The sequence below is a fragment of the Homalodisca vitripennis genome, chromosome 6 (assembly GCF_021130785.1).
Source record: "Homalodisca vitripennis isolate AUS2020 chromosome 6, UT_GWSS_2.1, whole genome shotgun sequence".
NCBI lineage: Eukaryota > Metazoa > Arthropoda > Insecta > Hemiptera > Cicadellidae > Homalodisca > Homalodisca vitripennis.
This window is the reverse complement of record NC_060212.1, coordinates 122,931,378-122,952,581: the sequence shown is the minus strand read 5'-3', so window position 1 is coordinate 122,952,581 and position 21,204 is coordinate 122,931,378.

The window sequence follows — 21,204 nt, the reverse complement described above, 5'->3', positions numbered from 1 at the left end:
TTATACTGGCTATTCCGTTGTGTATGTGAACAAATTTAAAATAATATTTAAAAATTTCCAAACAAAGAGATTTGTAATAGTTTTACTTGTAATAGAATTATGACTCTTCATTAAAATTATATCAATTATGTAATAGTGTTTATAGATTATTCTTACAAGCTGTGTCATGTAGGCCGCATGTTTACTACATAATGTAATTGGTTTAATTATCCACTTATGTATTATTACGATTTGTAATCTGTATGTCACAAAACCTGATTGGTATAGAAGACCACTCAGTATCGTCCATTTTATCACCAGTAATAATAAAATAAATTGTCCAGATTGTAACATTGGCTATACAGAGTGTAACAAAACTCTCTACACAAACTTTAGGATATTGTTCCACGGTTTCTTTCTCTACTAGTTTCTGAAATAAAAAAAAACCTTATACAAAAATATAGACGGTAAACGAAAATAGAAACACTATTTTTTGTTTTTATCTCCTCTTGGTTAGTGGAACGATTTTCTAAAGATTGTGTAGAGTTTTGTTAAACCCTGTATATTGATATCAATATTTTCCATTATCTTACATTATATAGATATATTTATCTATAAGTCAATGAATAATTATATATGCAAATACGAGTATGCCACATGTTTTCTTCTCGACTGATACTGCAATAATATACCGCCGTACCTCACGTTGCAGGTACATACCTATAGGTTTGCTTGTTCTTTATTATTCCAGAGGCCATTTAGTGTGGGAGGGGGTCACACATGGGTACCACAGATAAACATATCTTCATTTCTGCTATGGAAACATGATTTGCTGTCATTGTGAGAATTATTGTTCTTATACATGAGACTTAGGTCTTCGTTCAGCTTGTGGCAGGGCTACTGCGGTGAGTATACGTATATTGTGTGGCGTATTTTTTGCATGCTTCTACAAGATATCCTTAAATTCAGTTATTACTTATATGTAATTATAATTTAAATTTTTTAGTACCAAAACGGAATATATATTAGTGATGATCCAAAAATTAAAATTGGTAGGCACCAATGTATATAATATTAATCATGGAAGTTTTGTTAGCTTAGGGAGGTCCAAACTAGTAATGGTTGCATGTGTGGTTAGTCATAGTATTTTTATAAGCGTAGAGAGGTTCAAACTTGTAATGGTTGCATGTGTGGTTAGTCATAGTATTTTTATAAGCGTAGAGAGGTTCAAACTTGTAATGGTTGCATGTGTGGTTAGTCATAGTATATTTATAAGCGTAGGGAGGTTCAAACTTGTAATGGTTGCATGTGTGGTTAGTCATAGTATTTTTATAAGCGTAGAGAGGTTCAAACTTGTAATGGTTGCATGTGTGGTTAGTCATAGTATTTTTACAAGCGTAGAGAGGTTCAAACTTGTAATGGTTGCATGTGTGATTAGTCATAGTATATTTATAAGCGTAGGGAGGTTCAAACTTGTAATGGTTGCATGTGCGGTTAGTCATAGTATATTTATAAGCGTAGGGAGGTTCAAACTTGTAATGGTTGCAAGTGTGGTTAGTCATAGTATATTTATAAGCGTAGGGAGGTTAAAACTTGTAATGGTTGCATGTGTGGTTAGTCATAGTATATTTATAAGCTTAGAGAGGTTCAAACTTGTAACGGTTGCATGTGTGGTTAGTCATAGTATATTTATAAGCGTAGAGAAGTTCAAACTTGTAACGGTTGCATGTGTGGTTAGTCATAGTATATTTATAAGCGTAGAGAAGTTCAAACTTGCAATGGTTGCATGTGTGCTAGTTAGTTTAATGTTAAATTGATAAAATACGACTCAATGGCGTCGGCCGTACGGGTTTGTTTATTTGGTACACGAGGTGGTACTCTGGTGCTCTGTGCCTGAGCCTCCCGTGTTCTACCATTGTAACTTCAAAGGTGAGTTTATTTATTTGATCTTTTTACTATAAATGGTCCTTCAAAAGCAGGTGTAAATTTATCACTCGTAGATTGATTCGTGAGGTCTTATAAGTGTATAACATAAAAACATCATCACCTGGGTTTAGTTCAAGAGGTTGTCTACTGAGGTCAAACTAACGTACAGTATCTGACTACCTTGTTCAAAAAAACAAAACAAAAAAATACTATCGAAAAATTATTTTTGAAATGTGTAGGGATTTAATGTATACAAACCCATTATAAGCTCCATCTTCAACATTACTGTTGAGAAAATAAATTATTACTACATAATTAAAATTGTACATGTTAAAGAAGAACATAAATTGGTAGGATTATTAAAACTATTCTTTAATATGAAATATTTATTACTTGGTGGGAATAAATTAATCTTTATTTACTAAACAGGTGATCGGATCACAATCTCCATTCATCCACTAGTCAGTTATTTCGTTAGTAGTTTTCACTTCTTATTGTAATACAAGTGCCTTCATTCTTCTATCTATTTTTCTCATTCTATTTCTCGGCATAGGGTGTGGGTTTTCTAAGAACCTTCACAGACTTTTATAAATATTATTGGTGGGAACGTTACTTATCATTTATTAACTTTTATATCTCACGAGGTAAATGATATCTTGCCAGCGTTTCACAAAATTCAACGCTCTTTAGAATGTTCCATGATTCTCGTCAATATCGAACCAACCGACTCGATAGCAAAATTGAGATTTATATTTTACTAGCTGTTCCCCGCGGCTTCGCACGCTTTTTGTAAGCTTTGCTCGTGTAATGAGCACTTCTGGTTCAAGTTAATTATAATGTCAACGCCGATGTAGAGTTTACCTTGTTGACACTATCAAGAAAATCTGCCAAAAGTGTATGTTTATAGCCATTGGTCAATAGCCATTTGCCAATAATAAAGTGGTCTAACATTCAAGCTAGAAGGCCAAACAGAAATTCATTTGAAAGACAAATATCCATAAAAACTTAGCGCCTTCACATAGTGTGTGGTTATTTTATACACAACTATCTCGTAATTGTAGTTTGCAATGTGCAGGCTCTTTGATAACTTATAATATTTTTTTTGCAGCGCCTCCTGGTGGTGAGTTACATCAATGGGCATAGCATATAAACCTTCTACGTGGAAAAATACGTATACATACAAATTTTTCATAATGAATCGGTCAAATAGTTTCTGAGTCTATAAAAGGACAACACACAAACATTCATTTATATATATATATATATATCTATATATATATAATATATATATATATATATATATACAGGGTGTATATTATGTCTGGAAACACCCAAATATATCCTTTAATAATTTAAATATAAATTTGAAACCTCTTACAATCGTGATAGAGATTGGGCATCTACTTTTTTTTGGAAACAATGTTTTGTTATGTCACACCAACGGGGGACGTCCCTGCCGAGGGTATCGTGAATATTCTTAATGGAAGCCTATACCTTGTGATACATAATTTTAAAGGTAATAGCTTACTGAATTGAATGCCACAAACCCGCATCTCAAAGAATTATTCTATCAGAAAATAGAGCATTTTTTAGTATTGAAAATTTACTGATGTTCAACAATGTAATTTTAAACATGGTTCTTGCCACAAAATGTGTTACACTAATTTTTTAGCATTTTTTAAATGTTCAATTAAAATAAAATAAACAATTTATTTTTAAGCTGGTTTCTATTAGCACAAATTTGCCAGTTTTTTTATTACAATGAATAAAACTTATGAGTCACTTTCTCTGATTACTTATGAATCTGTACTTGGTGTTTTTCCAGTCAGCAGGAAGGTTTTTAAAGAGACAAAGGTCACTAGCCTATGAGAAACATTATTGTGTTATTAAATCATCTGGTCTACAGGTTTCAGTTTTGTTGAGCATGGAGCTTTCACTAGACAGGTCTAAGCTTGGGAATTACAAATGGACAAAGGTCATATCATTCCCTGTCGAGTTAATCAGAGTCTCTGAAGCATTGCTGTCAACAAGTTATCTAATTACAGTAGTTCAGTTTTTTATTTGGCATTTTAATGGAATTGTCTGAAAGAGAACGAATTACTCTGTTGATGATGCGAGGATATGGCGATCGTCAAAGATCTTATCGGGAAGTTTGTAATTTGTTTAATGACACTTTCCCAAAAGGAATCCCATAAGTGTTTTCAACAATATCAAAAACTATTGAGCGTTTTGAAATGACAGGGAGTGTACGTAATCGGCCAAAGTCGGGTAGGATACAATCTGCAACAGATGAAGAACATGCACTAGATGTTTTGCAAACATTTATTGAAGACCCACATACATCGCTCAGAAAAGCTGCACAGCAACATGATATGCACCCTATGTCTGTGAGTAAGATTTTTTAAAATTAATAAAATACAAACCATTTAAAGTTCATTTAGTCCAACAGTTAAGTGAGGATGATTACGACAGAAGAGTTGAGTTTTGTGAACTTGTGATGCGCAAAATGTGATGACAATAGAGATTTTCTGACCAACATACTATTTTTCTGATGAGGCAAACTTTTTTCCTAAAATGGCAATGTTAACAGGCACAATTGCCGTTTACTGGGCTAGTGAAAACCCACATTGGATTACTGAGTCCCATTCACAGCAAACCCACAAAAACTGAACGTATGGTGTGGAATTTTTAGGGTAACAAAATTGTTTGGACCCTTTTTCATCAATGGAAATTTAAATGCCGAACTTTACTACAAATTAGTTGTAACACATTTTTGTGGCAAGAACCATGTTAAAATTACATTGTTGAACATCAGTAAATTTTCAATACTAAAAATGCTCTATTTCCTGATAGAATAATTCCTTTGAGATGCGGTTTGTGGCATTCAATTCAGTAAGCTATTACCTTTAAAATTATGTATCACAAGGTATAGGCTTCCATTAAGAATATTCACGATACCCTCGGCAGGAACGTCCCCCGTTGTGTGACATAACAAAACATTGTTCCAAAAAGTAGATGCCCAATCTCTATCACGATTGTAAGAGGTTTTCAAATTTATATTTAAATTATTAAAGGATATATTTGGGTGTTTCCAGACATAATATACACCCTGTATATATATATATATATATATATATATATATATATATATATATATATATATATATATATATATATATATATAGATTTTAGTTCTGCCTGGTATTTACTTTACTGAACTATTAAATATCCAGCATTAGTTGCATCGATAACCAAGATTCACCTGGAAATTTTCAACGTTGCAAATCAATGCACAAACACAAATAGTAAATATTTTTTAGATGGATAACTTTGACCAGCTGTTACTTAATTAATGATTACAAAGTTCATACTAAATAAATTTAACCTTTTGTAATTCAACATTTGTTTATAAAACCTGTATTCTTAAGTTATAAATATTCAGTATTTATTTATTGGATGTCAATACCTTTTTGTGCAAAGTAACATACAACGATAAAATAAACCTAAACTAACTGAACGTAAAGTAAGTAAGTAATTTCATAAAAACTTCGAAACACAATGCATTGAAAACAAGTTATAGAAAACCGAAATGCATGAGACACTGTTGAATGTATAATAAGTAAATTTTCCTAAACTTAACGAGCCAAATAGTTAAACTATAAAACATAAAAATATGTGAAAGAACTATAAATAATGCATGAGATAACTAAAAAAAGCCGTAACAATATGTGTAATAAATAATAACAACCAATAAATAAATTGTTCTAAATTAATAAAAAACAACAAAAAATAAATAAAATTATATAGATTTTAACAAAAAACTACAGTTACATTGATAAACTATTAAACTACATTTCTATAAACTCAACAATTACGAACAAAAGATATATGTTTGTCGAATCGAAAATAACGGAATTTAAAAAAATTTCTATATAACGTTAAAAGTTTATAAATATCGCTAAGGTCCCACATTAATGTTAATTTTTACGTCTATATAATAAATAATTCCAATGCCTAAGTCTAATAACGTGAATGCCTGAAGTCCCTTATACTGCATTTACTACAACATAGCGTAGTATTGGCATGGTTGTAGTACTATCTTAGCCTTATACAATCAACAGATTATTGAATGTATAAATTACGATATGTAAGACACCTTGACAGTTCAAACTATCAGCAGCTAGTTTAACCTCATACTAATTCAAGTGTTGATAGTACTTATGCATTTTTAAAGTCACACTTTATCACCAAGTGATAAAACATATAAATAAATAATGAATTTGCGCTAAGATACGCAAAAGTCACACATTCTGAATGAGGTAAATTAATGACAAGAGACTTTTGTTTACGATGCGAAAATGTAAATGCACCGTCGTAATACTCACAATACAGTAGCAATGCAAATTCACATAAATGTAAATACCCCGTTATTAAATAACTACACAATTTTGTTGAATCGTTTGGTCGTTGGTGGTTTAGTGAGTTGTTGTTTAGTCATACAACCAACGTTACAATCCAAAACGTGAGTGTCTCCACTATAAATGAAAATTTAATAAATATCTATGTAGTTATAATCTTACAATGCACATAGCATTGTTACACAGTTTGACCAAGAAAAGTCGTCGGCTATTTCTACTATATAGTGAATGGTATGAGCTAAATCCACCAAATGAATTACAAATCATCACTAAATAATCCAAATAAATTACAAATCATCACTAAATAATCCAAATAAATAAATAAAAATTCCTTTATTCATGAACGTATTTCAGCAAACAAATGGTTTTCAAATTAACTTAGGTCAACCATAAATACTAACTAAAACTTACAAAATTATCAGAATCTCAGCTCAGCACCCACAAAATAGGTGGTATCGATTAACAATTTTCATATTAACTTTAAAAGTCGAATAAGATACAATACTTGTAATGTGTTCGGGGACGCCATTGAAAATACTGGGACCAAAATAAGAGAAGCCTCTTCTAACTTACAGGTTCGCTTTCGGAAAGTGAAGCCTTCCATCTTGGCAGATGCTCCTCCCGATACTAGAGTTTCTTGCTGAGGTACCGTTGTTCTTTAAATTTGAGAATCTTGTGGACCATGCAACCCGCAGTCAGTACACTGCCTCCATGGGATAGTAACTTGACATCATCCCGGAAAGGAGAGATATGATCAAACCATCTCAGGTTGAAAATGAACCTTATGGCTGAGTTCTGCAGCTTTTTGATTTTGCCAACGTCCTCTTTAGAAATGCTGTTCCCATAAGTAGGTAGGCAGTAGTAGCAGGGCCGGCCCTAGCTAATTTTATAGTGTAAGCAAACAGTAGTTTTTTGGCGCCCCCCCCCCCACCCGATAAACCGTCATACACTACACCGTAGAACGGTAAATGTCACATACCTTGTACCTAAATAGTAAACAAAGGGGAACAAATTAGGAGAAAAAAAAATAGCTGACAAACCAGAGTTTATGTTTTATTTACCAGTGTTCATTTACAAATACAGTGACACATTGTAGACTACAATTACGATACATTACATTTATTAAGTTTAAGTTATGTGATGTATGATGGAAAACACAAAATCGTCTACAATCAATATTGTGTGTACAAGTCATTGTTAAACGTCAGGTTGTATTACAGACAATTCAAATTAAAAAATAATAGCCTAATAATTACAATTAAGATACTCAATGTTGCAATTAAAAAGGGATTCGTCTGGCTTTTAATTTTGAAAACTCTTGCAGTAGAATGTCCGTTTCCATTTTTCATTTAGGGCATCATTTTCAATCGCCAAGGTTGCTAGACCACTTAAGTGTTCTTGGCTCAAATTTGATCGTAGGTAAGTTTTTATCAGTTTTAATTTGGAAAAAACTTCTTTCGCCACTGGCCACGGATACTGGCAGCGTTAACAAGATTCTCAATGCTACAAAAATATTTGGAAAAGTATCCACATAACCACGTTTGGTTATAAAAGACAACGCTCCAGCTGGGTGACTTGTAGGAGCAGCATTGGTCCAAAGATTTGAAGCTCATCAAACAGCTCATCTCCGTTAATGTCATATTCTTTTGGTTTGTCATCTCCATCACCACCGCTCAAAACTGTTTCAAGGTGTTTGTTTGCAGGCTTTCTTTAACTCTGATTCACTCCATGCTTTTCCTAAGCATAGCAATATCATAGAGAAATTAAAACCTTCACTATGGTTTTCCATCAAGTTCAAATCTCTCCTTTAACGAGGATATTGCTCTATCAAGCACAACAAAGAAGAAATTTACTTTTAAACAAATCTTTACCAGAACTTGCAGCTTCATCTTCACTCTCGTAAGAAAATTGTTTTTTAACTCTTCTTGGTCTAACTGTTTTTTTTTTGTTCAAAGTCACCTGCAACATCAATTTTTTCTGCAAGTTCCTTTGCATCAGTAATGACGCTGTTTTAGTCCTTCTTCAGATCTCATAGTTTCCAAAAATGATTTTACACTCTTAAGAAGATCTATTGAACTTTGAAGATCATTTGTGACCTTTTGCAACAGTTTACTAACCATGTTTGTTTTATACAGGATCTCATGCCAAGTTACAATACAACACAGAAACTTGAAGCTTTGCAGTTTTTTTACTAGTCCTACGGCAGTATGTCTACCAAATGCATCAAGGTTTTTTTGTCTTGAGAAGCTTCATATAATGCATCATATACTTCTTCAATATGGTACCTCAAGGGTAATAATGCCTCAATTCTACTTTCCCACCTAGTGTTGCAGAGTGGTTTTGACTGTTAGACTCGAAACGTTTTTTTAGCAAAATACTCCATCTTTGAGTAGAACTAGAAAAAAAAAGTTATATATTTCTTGTATGGTGCTGAAACAGTCTACTGCACTATTGCAAGACAGAGCCTGCATCGTTAATTACCAAGTTCAGGAGTGGTTTCCACATGGAACATAAAAATGCTCTAGGATTTAGATCAAGGATCCTCTTCTGAACTCCAACATGCTTTTCCCTTCATTGCCGAACCATTATCATAGCCCTGACCCCTCATGTTTTTTAAAGGAATTCCTCGTTCCTTTTAGCTCTTTCAATAATGCTTCTGTGAGACCTTCACCTGATGAATCTTTAATAGGAATGAAACCTAAAAAATGTTCTTTAATTACCACATCTTCATTTTCAGTAATCTTCACAAATCTTATCACAAACGTCATTTGCTCAGTATGGCTAACGTCAGGAGTGCAGTCTAATATTATCGAATAATATGTGGCTTGCTGTAGGGTCTTGCAAGATTTTATCTTGGATCTTGGCTGACAAGAACAGAATGAACTCGCTCTGGATATTTTTGCTCAAATAATGAATGTGTGTTTCTTTTGATTTGATCCTTCTCACATGTTCAGCCATAAAAACATCAAACTTTGCTATGTGTTTCTACCAATTTTAAAAAAGTTTCCCTTGTTACGTTCAAAAAGAACATCCTTTTTCCCTCGAAAGGCCAACCCCTGTGTCCCCAAAAACTGTACTATACACAGTAATATCGTTTCAGGACTTGGTGCCAATGTTCAGTTTCAGCATGGATAAGTCTTTCATCATGTTCTTCATCAATAGTTTTGTTTAATCGTAAACGTACAGAGAGCTCACGCCAAAACGTACAGTTTTTAACATGAGCAGAGGATTTCTCGTGACTGGTCAAAGTCTTGTGTAGGTTTTGCCAGTCAGAATACCCTTGGTCACTAGCAAGAAGAGAATTCGTGTTTCCAAACAGTTTGCAAGGAAAACAAAATGATGCATTTTTCGATATTGAGTATAGTACCCAATTTCTGTGAACTTGTTCTCCGTTGCACAGCTTCCTTGTGTAATGATTTTGAAGAAAATCTCCTACCTTTACTGTCCGCAGGAAACTCTTTGTCAGTGACTTGCTGAGGCCCTCGTTCAACAAGCACTTTCCGTACCTCGTCATTTATTTTGGGTGGCCACTTCCCACAATCATTTGAAATCACAGGTAATGTGTTTTGTGTCCTTGTTCGGTTCCTGGAAGACAAAACAAAACATTATAGTTGGCATCGTGGTGTAATCGCAAGAGATGTATGATGTGTCATAACTCTGTTAAATTTACCCTTTTCAGGATTTCAAATATTAATGCAATATTTATATCTATATTTTATTATAGTCTATAATAAATAGGCCTTCCTATTTAGGTTTAACTAAAATATAGTAAACATTTTTAAAACATCTTTTACACCTATCTAAGTTATGGTGGTATAAAATAAAAATTGGTTTAAAATAAAAGTCAAATAAGGGCTTAAACATTTGTGTGTTTTTTGTTTGCGGCCACCATATTGAAAACGGTAGGCCTAATCATATCATATTCATGATTAATTAATCCAACTAAGTTGGCCGAGGTTATTGCTGGACCTATTTTATCCTAAAAATGCTAAGTAAGTTAAATAAGTCAACTTACAATTTCAATGACTTGTTGACTATGCGTAACAACAGACGTAGATGAAGATGACGATGACATCACTGTATCAACTAATAAATCATCATCCACAACTTTGGTGGCGGCTACAGAATCGTCACAATCAATATTTGATGGTGGAAATGGTGTTTCTGTAGCTAGATAACTATGGAATTGACTGGTTGACGGTCCAGGCAGAACCTCAGATTCAGTTATTGGTAAATTATTGTCAACATCATGATCTAATTCGGTTGTCTCTACGCTTATTGATGCACTCGCACATAATGGTGGATTGTTAAAAACCTTTGCAGTGCTTTACACTGCTTTTCATCTTCTTTAGATTGCTGCAAACTTTCTTTTGCGGTTTAAATGCTTCCAGATGTTTTTTTTCTTGCTCGACATTTCGTGTTAATTAAAAACGGCATTAATTTTACAACTTACTACAGTACAACGCACATCAATGTAATTATATAAAATAGTAAGACAGACAGCTGTCACGGCGAGGGTGCTTGCGAAGCGGCGCTAACAGTGACCGTAACGTAACTGCGAGAACTCAGACTGCGAACAGAAATAGACATATGAGTCATGCGGACGGTTCCATGTCACTCGCGTAAGGGGTGGGGCGTGTGTATCGGTTAGCGGTGCATTAGTCAGTGCAGGGCGCACGTGCACAGCGCCCCCACGGCGCCCCTCTCCTCGCGGCGCACCCGCGGGCCGCGTAGTTCGCGTATATCACGGGCCGCCCCTGAGTAGTAGCAGAGTCACAGGACTAACGTCTACATAAGCCTCAGATTCGCAGTCTGCGGCAATAATGTTCTGAATCTGCACAAACCTTTCAATCTCCCAGTTGCACACTAGGTGACCTGAGGAATTTGACCGGAGAAAGTGAGGCCTCGACCCAACACGACACCAAGAGTCTTAACTCTTCATACGGACAAGCTCTCACTGTCCAGCACCACCGCCACCCCACTCTCACTAAGTTCCTATAACAGATTGTGCAGGAGTGTGCATTTGGTTATATTGAGCCTGAGTCCGTTTTGGATTGACCATTTTGACATGTGGTATAGGTCAGCATTGATCGACCGATGGTACTCTTACCATGAAAGAGTCGTGTACAGGGAAAACTTCAACTTGCACTCGGCATAGTCGCAACAATAGCTTATTGCTCCGTCCTGGGTATGACGTTAAACTGCCTCTTTCCATCTAACCATTCCCTCATTCCTACCAAATCCCCCTCCAGGGTCTTATAAGTACCCGTCCTCTGACCGTTCCAGTATATGGCTCGCTGGGAGTGCTTAAGCCGGTACTATATGCCCTATCTGGTGTCGGTGAGAGCTGATGTGAGCTTGCCTCTGCCGAGGCGTAAGTCATGTACTGGTTCAGAAGCCAGCCACTTCGGTACCTACTTGGTCAGGAAGTGTTCAGTAGGCAGGGGTGTCGGAGCCCCTGTTGCCACGTGCGAGTCCAAGTTGTGCGCGTATTCCCGATTTGGTAAACGATGGAAACCGGGCCTCGAGGAACTGAGGTAGGGTTGTCCCCCAAGCTACGGTCTGTGGACACCCGAGGGTATGCCCGCTCCCGGTGAATCGGCCCGCACTACTAAACACGATGCGCTGGTGACCTTATCTATGGATATTCAAACCACCCCACACTTAGGGCAAGAATTCGGAGGAAGAGATCTTAATGATCCAGAGAAAAAGCGACAGTTGTCAGATTCTGAAAATGAATCATATATTAAAACAAAGGAAAGTGGAAGAAAAAGTAGGCGCTGAAAATATGAACATTCCAACTCCACTATACCTAATCGTGAGTCATAAGGATGAGGGCAGAACTCTAACGAAGGTTAGTCCTTTCCTTATTAACAAAGCTTTTGTTTCCTCAGGCGGTCAGCCTAAATCTGTAAGCAAATTTAGAAATGGAACTATCTTGGTGGAGGCTGCGAACTACATCCAAGCCAGGAAGTTCCTTCAGATGACGAGCTTTTTTGATCAGGTGGAAGTCGTCGTTCAACCGCACTCCTCACTGAACACCTCCAAGGGGATCGTCTTCTGCCGTGACCTGATGGAGTATAGTGAGGAAGAAATCAAGGACGAGCTACAATGCGAAATGGTAACCGATGTGGTCAGGATGCTTCGGACGGAGAATGGGATAAAGGTTCCTACTCCTGGTCAAATTCTGACCTTTGCATTTCCCCAACCCCCAAAAACTATTAAGGCTGGGTACTTATCCCTGACTGTACGGCCATACTTCAAAAATCCGCAGCGGTGTTTCCGTTGTCAGATATTCGGGCACTCTACTAAGACGTGCTCGGGTCCTGAGACATGTTCCCGTTGCGGCGATGAAGGCCACCAAGAAGATGGTTACAAGAACGACGTCAGATGCGTGAACTGCAAGGGCAAACACGCGCCACCTCCAAGGAGTGTAGAGTTTACTTAGAGGAAAAGGAAGTATTGAAGATTGTAACTCTAAACAAACTCTCCTTTAACGAAGCCCGCAAAGAGTATAGGAGAAGAATCGCTCCAACCCCTAAAAAGGGAGTCTCGTACTCCGAAGCTGCTTCAGCCCCAGTCCAATCCGCACAGTGCCCGTCATGTACCGCCTTGGAGGGTATGGCACTCAATTTAACAGAGCAGGTTGCTGCTTTGGTTAAACAGCTTGCAGTCGGTTCCGGACATATGTTGGCCTCTACCAGTAACCCTTCCCAAGCAGTCCACACGCCCCATACTAAGTCCAACACACATATTCAAGCTCGCCCTTCAGTTACTCCTACTTTCAAGGATAAGGTGCAACAAAATGCGAAACCCGCCTTATCTTTGGAAGAGAGAAAAAAACTTACTGAAAACCAAAAAAATAAGAACGTACAAACAAAAACAGAAAATAGATCTAAACTACAAGGGAAAAAGACTAATTCATCCTCGTCCAGATGCTCCCAATTATCACTTGATGATGATATGGTTGAGGACCCTTTGGAGGTGCAGACAGAGTTCCAAACGGTACATGGTAACTTCCGTCCTGTATCTAAACAAAGGAAAAAAAATACGATGAACTAACACAAAATTAATATATAATATAATTTAAAATGCTGTTACAATGGAATATTAATGGTTTGAGAAGTCACTTTGAAGATTTTAAATTACTTATAAACACAAGAAAACCTAAATTTATTTGCCTACAAGAGACAAAATTGTCTCCTCATACTAATTTAAAACAAAATGGTTATGGCATCTTTCGCCTAGATCATCACCAACAAATTGCCTGTGGAGGTGTGGCCATTCTAGCAGATTCTTCTGTAAATGATAGAGCCTTGAACATCGTCACAAACCTCCAGGCTGTAGCAGTATCAATCGACGTTCCATTTAAACTAACCATCTGCTCCATATATATTCCACCTTCCCCTTTTGATTTATCTCTTGATGATCTACGTGATCTCTACATCCAACTCACGTCTCCCATCCTGATGGTTGGCGATTTCAATTCACACCATCGCTCTTGGGGTTCCAACCATTCTGATCGGAGGGGTAACATGGTTGCGGGGTTGTGGGATGAAGTGGCAGCGGTCGTTCTAAAGACGAGTCGGCCACTTACGTGTGCCCTAGGACTGGCACATGGTCGGCAATCGACCTGTCAGTCTGCAGTCCGGTCGTGGCAACTCGGGTGCATTGGTCCGTACTTCCCGACCTGTCGGGGAGTGACCATGCTCCCATTGCCGTGGCTTTTCAATCCTTTCCGTCTTCGACAGGCAGGTGTCCCAAGTGGAAAATTAAGAGGGCTGACTGGAACTTTATATTTTCCCGTAATCAAACTGATCAAAATTTTGAAATGAACGCAGAATTCGTTTTCGTAATCTGGATCTAATAATATATTCAAAATTCTTTATTGAGTAGTATGACAATTTTTACAATAATTGTATTACACTTGTCAGAAAAATATGGTTTAAGATGCATATCTAAATAAAACAATATTTCTCAAACTTTTCACAATTTCTGTATCCACTTTTAAATTACTAATCGGAAAAAAACTCACCAACCGAGTAAAAAGCTTTCTGTATGAGATAGTTATATCAACATTTTTTGAATTTTGTAGGATTATTTTCCATTGTAATATTTTGCGGTAGCCTGTTATATAATCTTGGCCTGGCCCCATATTCTGGGGAAGTGAGGTACTAAGCTGAAGTCGGTGGGGAACTTGCCTATGTTGAGCGCTGGATCTTGTATTGTAATTGTGGACGTCCGAACCAATTTGGATGGAACCGTATTTGAATTTGTAGTGCACAAGCATTTCGTAAATGTATAGAGAGGGGAGGGTCAAAATTCTATACGACTGAAAAAATGTTTTACATGGCGCTCTCCTACGTACGCCGGCTATTATACGGACGGCTCTTTTTTGCAAATAAAATACTCGTAGAAACTCCCTACGTGACGCTGAGCCCCACAGAATTATTCCATACCGCAGCCTTGACTCGATCAGGGAGGTGTAGATTAGTCGTAAAAGAAAATAATTTTGATATTGAGAATATCTGCTAAGTAAAAACAATTGTGATGATAATTTTGAGCATAACATGTCTATGTGCTTTTCCCAAGTAAATTTACCATAAAAAATTAATCCCAAATACTTACAATCTAATTCTAAAGGCAATTCGAATTCATTCATATCAGAGTATAATATTGTGGAATTTAATTGAATTGAATCATAATTCATTTCCAATTTTGGTACATGAAATAGTGTACAAACTAAAATTCAAACTCCTTAAAGCATAAACAAAGTGTAACATATCTTTGGTACATGCTAAACATGGTGCGAACACCCTTGGCATTATCATATTCCCCAATGTTATCGGTACGAACTGTTCACATTAAGTATTATAATTGTGGGTTTACTCTGGACGGAGGTAACCATGGCAGTGTATTGTGGCAATATGAGTTAAAGTGTCTCTGTTGTAAAAGGTCTTCCCCAATGTAATATATTTCAATGTTTTCAATAAAACAGAATACCAAAAACAATAAAATACGAAATGTTCTTGTATTTAGCCTTAACCTAGCCTGCATACTTTTTTTTCTTCTCTAATTGTTAGCTCTAGGCTAGTAGGCTTCGGGAAATCCCATGCCGCCTCAATGTACTATTTGTTTCTTGACGTAGGATTCTTGTAAGGATCTAGGTTATCTTCTCGCTAAGGGTCCATCAGGCTTCCTAGGTTGAAGCACCTTATCCAGGTTACATTTAAGTTACCAATATGCAGATAGTTACTTTGTTTTAAATAAATTTCTTAATTGAGTTCAGAAATTGAAGTAATTCTTTAAAAATCTCTAAATCGTTTGACTGGAGAATTTTAGTTAAGTTTTGAATATTCATCCCATACTTATTCTTTATTAATTTTAAACCTTGGCTTCTAGCATGGTCATATGCAGGGCACGTAAAAAAGATATGTTCCAAAGTTTCACTATGACCTAAAGTACATCTCAGACATAGTGGAGTGAAATACTGACCAATAGTATATAAGTTTTTATTTATATTGGCGTGACCAAATCTTAGTCTTAGAATGTTGATTATTTCCCATCTTTTCATTTCAACATTTTTGAACCATGTATATTTTGGTATCGTTACAACAACCTCTTTATACCATCGAGCTTTATCTACTCCCATAAACAGATCGTTACTTTTTGAGAAGTATAATTGTTTTTGGTACGCTTTGAAATCGTCTATGGATATATGTAATTGTTCTATTTTAGTGCCATCTTTGATTGCCTCTTTTGCTAATTTGTCAGCTTTTTCATTACCTGAAATACCTATGTGACTTGGAATCCACTGCAGTACAATATTTTTCTTCGATTCTAATATTTTGAATATTATTGAGAAGATTAGATTTTGTTTCGATAAACCTTCAAAGCTGTTTTCTATAGCGCTTACTGCTGCCTGCGAGTCTGTTAATATAACAAAATCATTAAAGTCTAAATTATTTATATATTCAATACATTTTAAAATTGCTATTAGTTCGGCTGTATAACTTGACGAATACGGGTTTAAAGAGTATTGACCTGATATATTGAGCAGCGGAATATAAAAGGCAGACCCCGTGCCATATTTTGTTTTTGAACCATCTGTGAAAACACACAGATAGTCTTTGTATGTTGTGTTAAGTTTCTGTCTTATTGCCTGCAAAATAACTTTTTCATTTTGAAGATTCTTATTAATTGTACACTCATTGTTATCTGTTATATTTATACTGGTGCTAGGTTTTTCATTACTGCCAATCATAAAAAGAGGTTCTTTAAAATCCCATTGATTTTTAGGTTCTTCATTAATAGAGAAATTAGGGTTCAACTGAGAAATGTTTTTAAATGATTGTAAAAATAAAGGTATCTTCTTCTTTTCCCAATACTGCATATCCATATATGTCGAGTTTAAGTACATCAAACCGAAATAAGCAGGATGCTTACATTGGGTAATAATCTTGTAGATTAATCTTTCAGTCAACATATTTCTTCTTAGACTTAAAGGTATTATTGCTGCTTCTGCATGCAAAGCTATAATGGGGGTAGATCTGAAAGCTCCAAGTGCAATTCTTAATGCTTGATTTTGAACATTGTCTAGTTTATTCAATTCAACTTTGGCAATGTGTCCATAAAGAAAGCAACCATAATCTAACTTACTTCTGATAAGACTTTTGTAAATCTGCAGTACAAATTCTGGATGCGCTCCACTTGTTCTGCAACTAATTGATTTCAATATATTTAAATCCTTTAGACATTGTTGCAATATTTTATTAATATGAGTCTTGAAAGTAAGCTTATTATCTATAAAAACACCCAGAATTTTCATTGTATCAACTAGAGGTAATCGGTGTTCCTTTATAAAGTATTGTAGGTCAGGATCAACAACTCTTTTTCTGGAAAAGATAATTATACTACTTTTCTGGGCATTGAATTCCATGTGTAACGTTTCAAAATATGTAACTAGATTGCGTATGGCTTGTTGCATTTGCGTGTGTACTACATCATAATGTTTATTTGAAGAATATAGCAGAATATCGTCAGCATACTGTAGAGATTTAATATGTGTCGGCAAAAACGAATTTATGTCTGATATGTATAAGGAGAATAACAAAGGACTAAGAACACAACCTTGAGGTAAACCACTGTTACTAACTCTAGTGCAGGTAAACCTAGAATCAATGAAACTTAAGTGCCTGTTGATAAGCCAGTTGTGGCAATAAACCAAGAATTTAGGTGGAATACCTAAATTAGACATTTTATTTATCAGTGCTGGTATAAAAACATTATCATAGGCACAGGATATGTCCAATGATGTAGCAACAGTAGTTTCTTTATACGACAGGGCTATTAAAGTGTCTGTTATGAAAGTAATAAGATAATCACTGCAACCTTTCATTTTTCTGAATCCATATTGAGTGCTAGGAATTAGATCAAATTTTTCAATAAGCCATTCTAATCTGTTTTTGATCATTGAGTTAAAAATTTTAGCAAAGCAAGAAATCAATGAAATTGGTCTATACGATTCCTCCAGATTTTTATCTTTAGAAGGTTTAAGTAGGGCAACGACCCTGATGTGTTTCCAAGTTGTAGGAATGTCAGTATATCCATTCCAGACATCATTAAAGATTTCTAGGAGCATGTTAAGGGCATTAATTGGCAAACATTTAATCATTTTATAGGAAATCCCATCTAGGCCAGGTGATGTGTTCTTTTTTTTACTGTTAATAGTTAGTTGTAACTCTTTTAACGTAAAGTTTGTTTCTAAAGGGTCATTTGTTGATCTATATAATTTCATTTCCATGCATTGCATTTCATTAACATGGGGTACATAGTCTGGAATTATGTGTTTCATGAAACCCTCACACAATTCCTCATTGTTATTTATAACAGCATCATTATGATTAATACTATTGTGTTACCTTTTAACTTCTTCACTATTTTCCAAGCAAATGTACTTGATCTTTTTTCCCCAATATCTTGGCATAATTTTTCCCAATTTAATTTCTTGGCCAACTGAATTACTTCTCTAGCCTTCAATTGAGCTGTTTGATATGCACGGTAGTTAACTGCATTCATTTGCTTCTTGAATGTAGTGAATGCTAGCCGTCTTTGGGCAACAGCCCGGGAACAATTGTCTGTCCACCATAGTTTTGGTGAAAAAGCTTGCCTTGAATTATTTGTGGGAGTTTTAACTTTGGGAATAGATACTTCACTAGACTGTATAATAATATTATAGAGTTCACTCATTTTATATTCAGGAGAGATTGGTTGTAGCTCCCTAATTTTTGTTTCAATAGTCTTAGTGAAAAGTGGCCAGTTTGCTTTTTTAAAATTAAATTTATTGTTATTAATATTACTAAAATCTGGATTATACTGAAATGTAAGACTTGACACATTAAATTGAATACTTATAGGAAAGTGATCACTACCCATAGAGTCCTTACATATTTCCCATTTTTCCAGTAAAGCATGCATATTTGGTGACGCAAAAGATAAATCAAGGGTAGAAGCATGATGATCTAAGGAGGGAATTGTAGTGTGACTGTGATCATTAAGCAAAATAAATAATGAATTGTTATATTCATGAAAAATATCATTTCCTCTTGTGTTAGGAGTAATTGCTCCCCAGTATGGATGATGAGCATTCATATCCCCACATAATAATGTAAAACCTTGATCTTGATTGAATAAGTATTGTTGCCAAAAACTTCTTTCAATTTTATTTGAAGGTTTACAATATATATTGTAAATGTAAATAGGTTTCTTAAAATTAGTTATTTTAATACAGATTAACTGTATTATATTGTTGTTGTAGCTAGATATTTTTGTATATGTAACGGATTTATGTAAAATAACTGCAACACCACCGTATCCATCAAATCTATTTACCCTTTCAATATTGTACATGTTATCAGTAATGTAATCTTGATCTGTTAGCCAAGTTTCCTGAATCATACACACATGGATGTTGTTCTTTGTAATTGTGTGCATAAGTTCTGACCATTTGTGTTTAAGTGATCTTGCGTTCCACTGAAACACGTTTAACTTATTTAACATGTTTAACAGTTGCAGAAGATGAACTATGTCCTATAATGGAACTTTTATTTGTGCTTTGTTTAAAATTTCTGTCCATGGAGATATTAGTTTTTGTATTAATGTTATTCTCCCCCATTTTGAAAGGGGCCAAAAAATCATCAACTTGTTTTTTTGACGTGAATGAAATAGGTGTGGTTCCAAGTTTCAATTGTATCTCCTCTATTTTTTTATTCACCAGGGAGCGTAAGTATTCCTTTTCCTGTTTCGTACGCTGACTACTAATGTCAGGACTTACTTTTTCCCGGGTTGGAAAATCCGTATGAGTTTTTGAATTAGGTACTGTATTAGCTCTGCTGCCACTAACACGATTAGGATGTAAGACCTTGGGCTTATAGTTATTATTTTTATAGCTTATCCTATGATCTTTGTATTTTTGTTGGCCTATATCTGAGGGAGTATATGTAACATTATAATTACTCTCACTGTTTTTGCTGTTAAGCTCGGAATAACCTTCTTCAGTTAAGGGCGAAAACATGTTGGCAGTTTCTAATAGGCTATTTGATTTAAACTTAATCAATGGAAGATCAGGAAAGTTAGTTTCATATGTGCGGGTTTTGGTGGCAGTAGCGTAAGAGTTAGGTCTTACAACATTACCTCTAATTTTTTTATATGTTATGGGGAAAAACTTGCTAGACGTATGATAGTCCTCTTTCATTAAACTCATCCTATCCTTAATGTTCTTTTGACGGGTATATTCTGGGCATATTTTCGAGATGCTGCTGTGTGGACCTAAGCAATGAATACATTTTAAAGGGGTCTGACATTTATCTGTATGAAAACTCTCACCACAGTTTCTACATAGCCTATTATTAGTACAGGGTGTGCTTGCTACATGTCCATAGGCAAAACACTGAAAACATTGTTTAACAGGAATGATGTAGTTATCTACCTTCATTCGAACATAATTAAGTTTAACATACTCGGGTAGTCTGTCTGAGTCAAAAGTAACCTTTACAAAAGATGTAGGAACTAGTTCGCCATTAATTCGTCTTTTAATCCTATGAACTTGAATAATATCCACCTCACTTTCTGTATCTGCAAGTATTTCATTCTCTGATATTTCTCGCTCTACATATATGACTCCTACAGAATATATTCTAACTGATGGTACAAAAACATTGTAACGAGACAAATATTGGGAGTCTACTAAAATATTAGCTGCCTCATGGTTTTTACATGTTACCAAAAGATTTTTTCCTGAACGTTCTATGTGTTCAATGTCTTCTAATGGTTCTTGATTATTTTACCTATTGTAAATGGGTTTAATTTACGTTTTTCTTTATCTTGAATGATAATTTCAAACGGCCCTTGATTGTCAGATTTGTAATATCTCTTGATAAATGCTTTTTTAAAGTTTGGTAAAGTTTTGTTGTTGTCCTGATTCTCAAAAGGGCTACTAGCATCTATATCTCTTTTTCGTTTATTTTCATTAATTTCTAAAGTAGAACTCTCCATGTAATCATGATCGGGTACAATAATAGTGTGGACAGCTCTCTGTACCTCCATATTCTCCGTCTCGACGGAGCTCAGGGCCGGACCCTCCGACATGTCAGGTCAGGCCCCGTACACAGAAGGAAATTAAATCAGAAGTCCACTAATAATACACAGTAATACAGATCACTGGGAAAACTACAGCAAAGAGCGCTAGTTACTTCACCAAAGTTCGACCGGGTTAATGACTGACCACTATAACCTAACCTCTCATTAAGCGTCCAACTGAAAATAAGACAAAATCCATAAAGAAATCCAAGTAAACTCACAGTTTATCTCTCATTAACAGTTT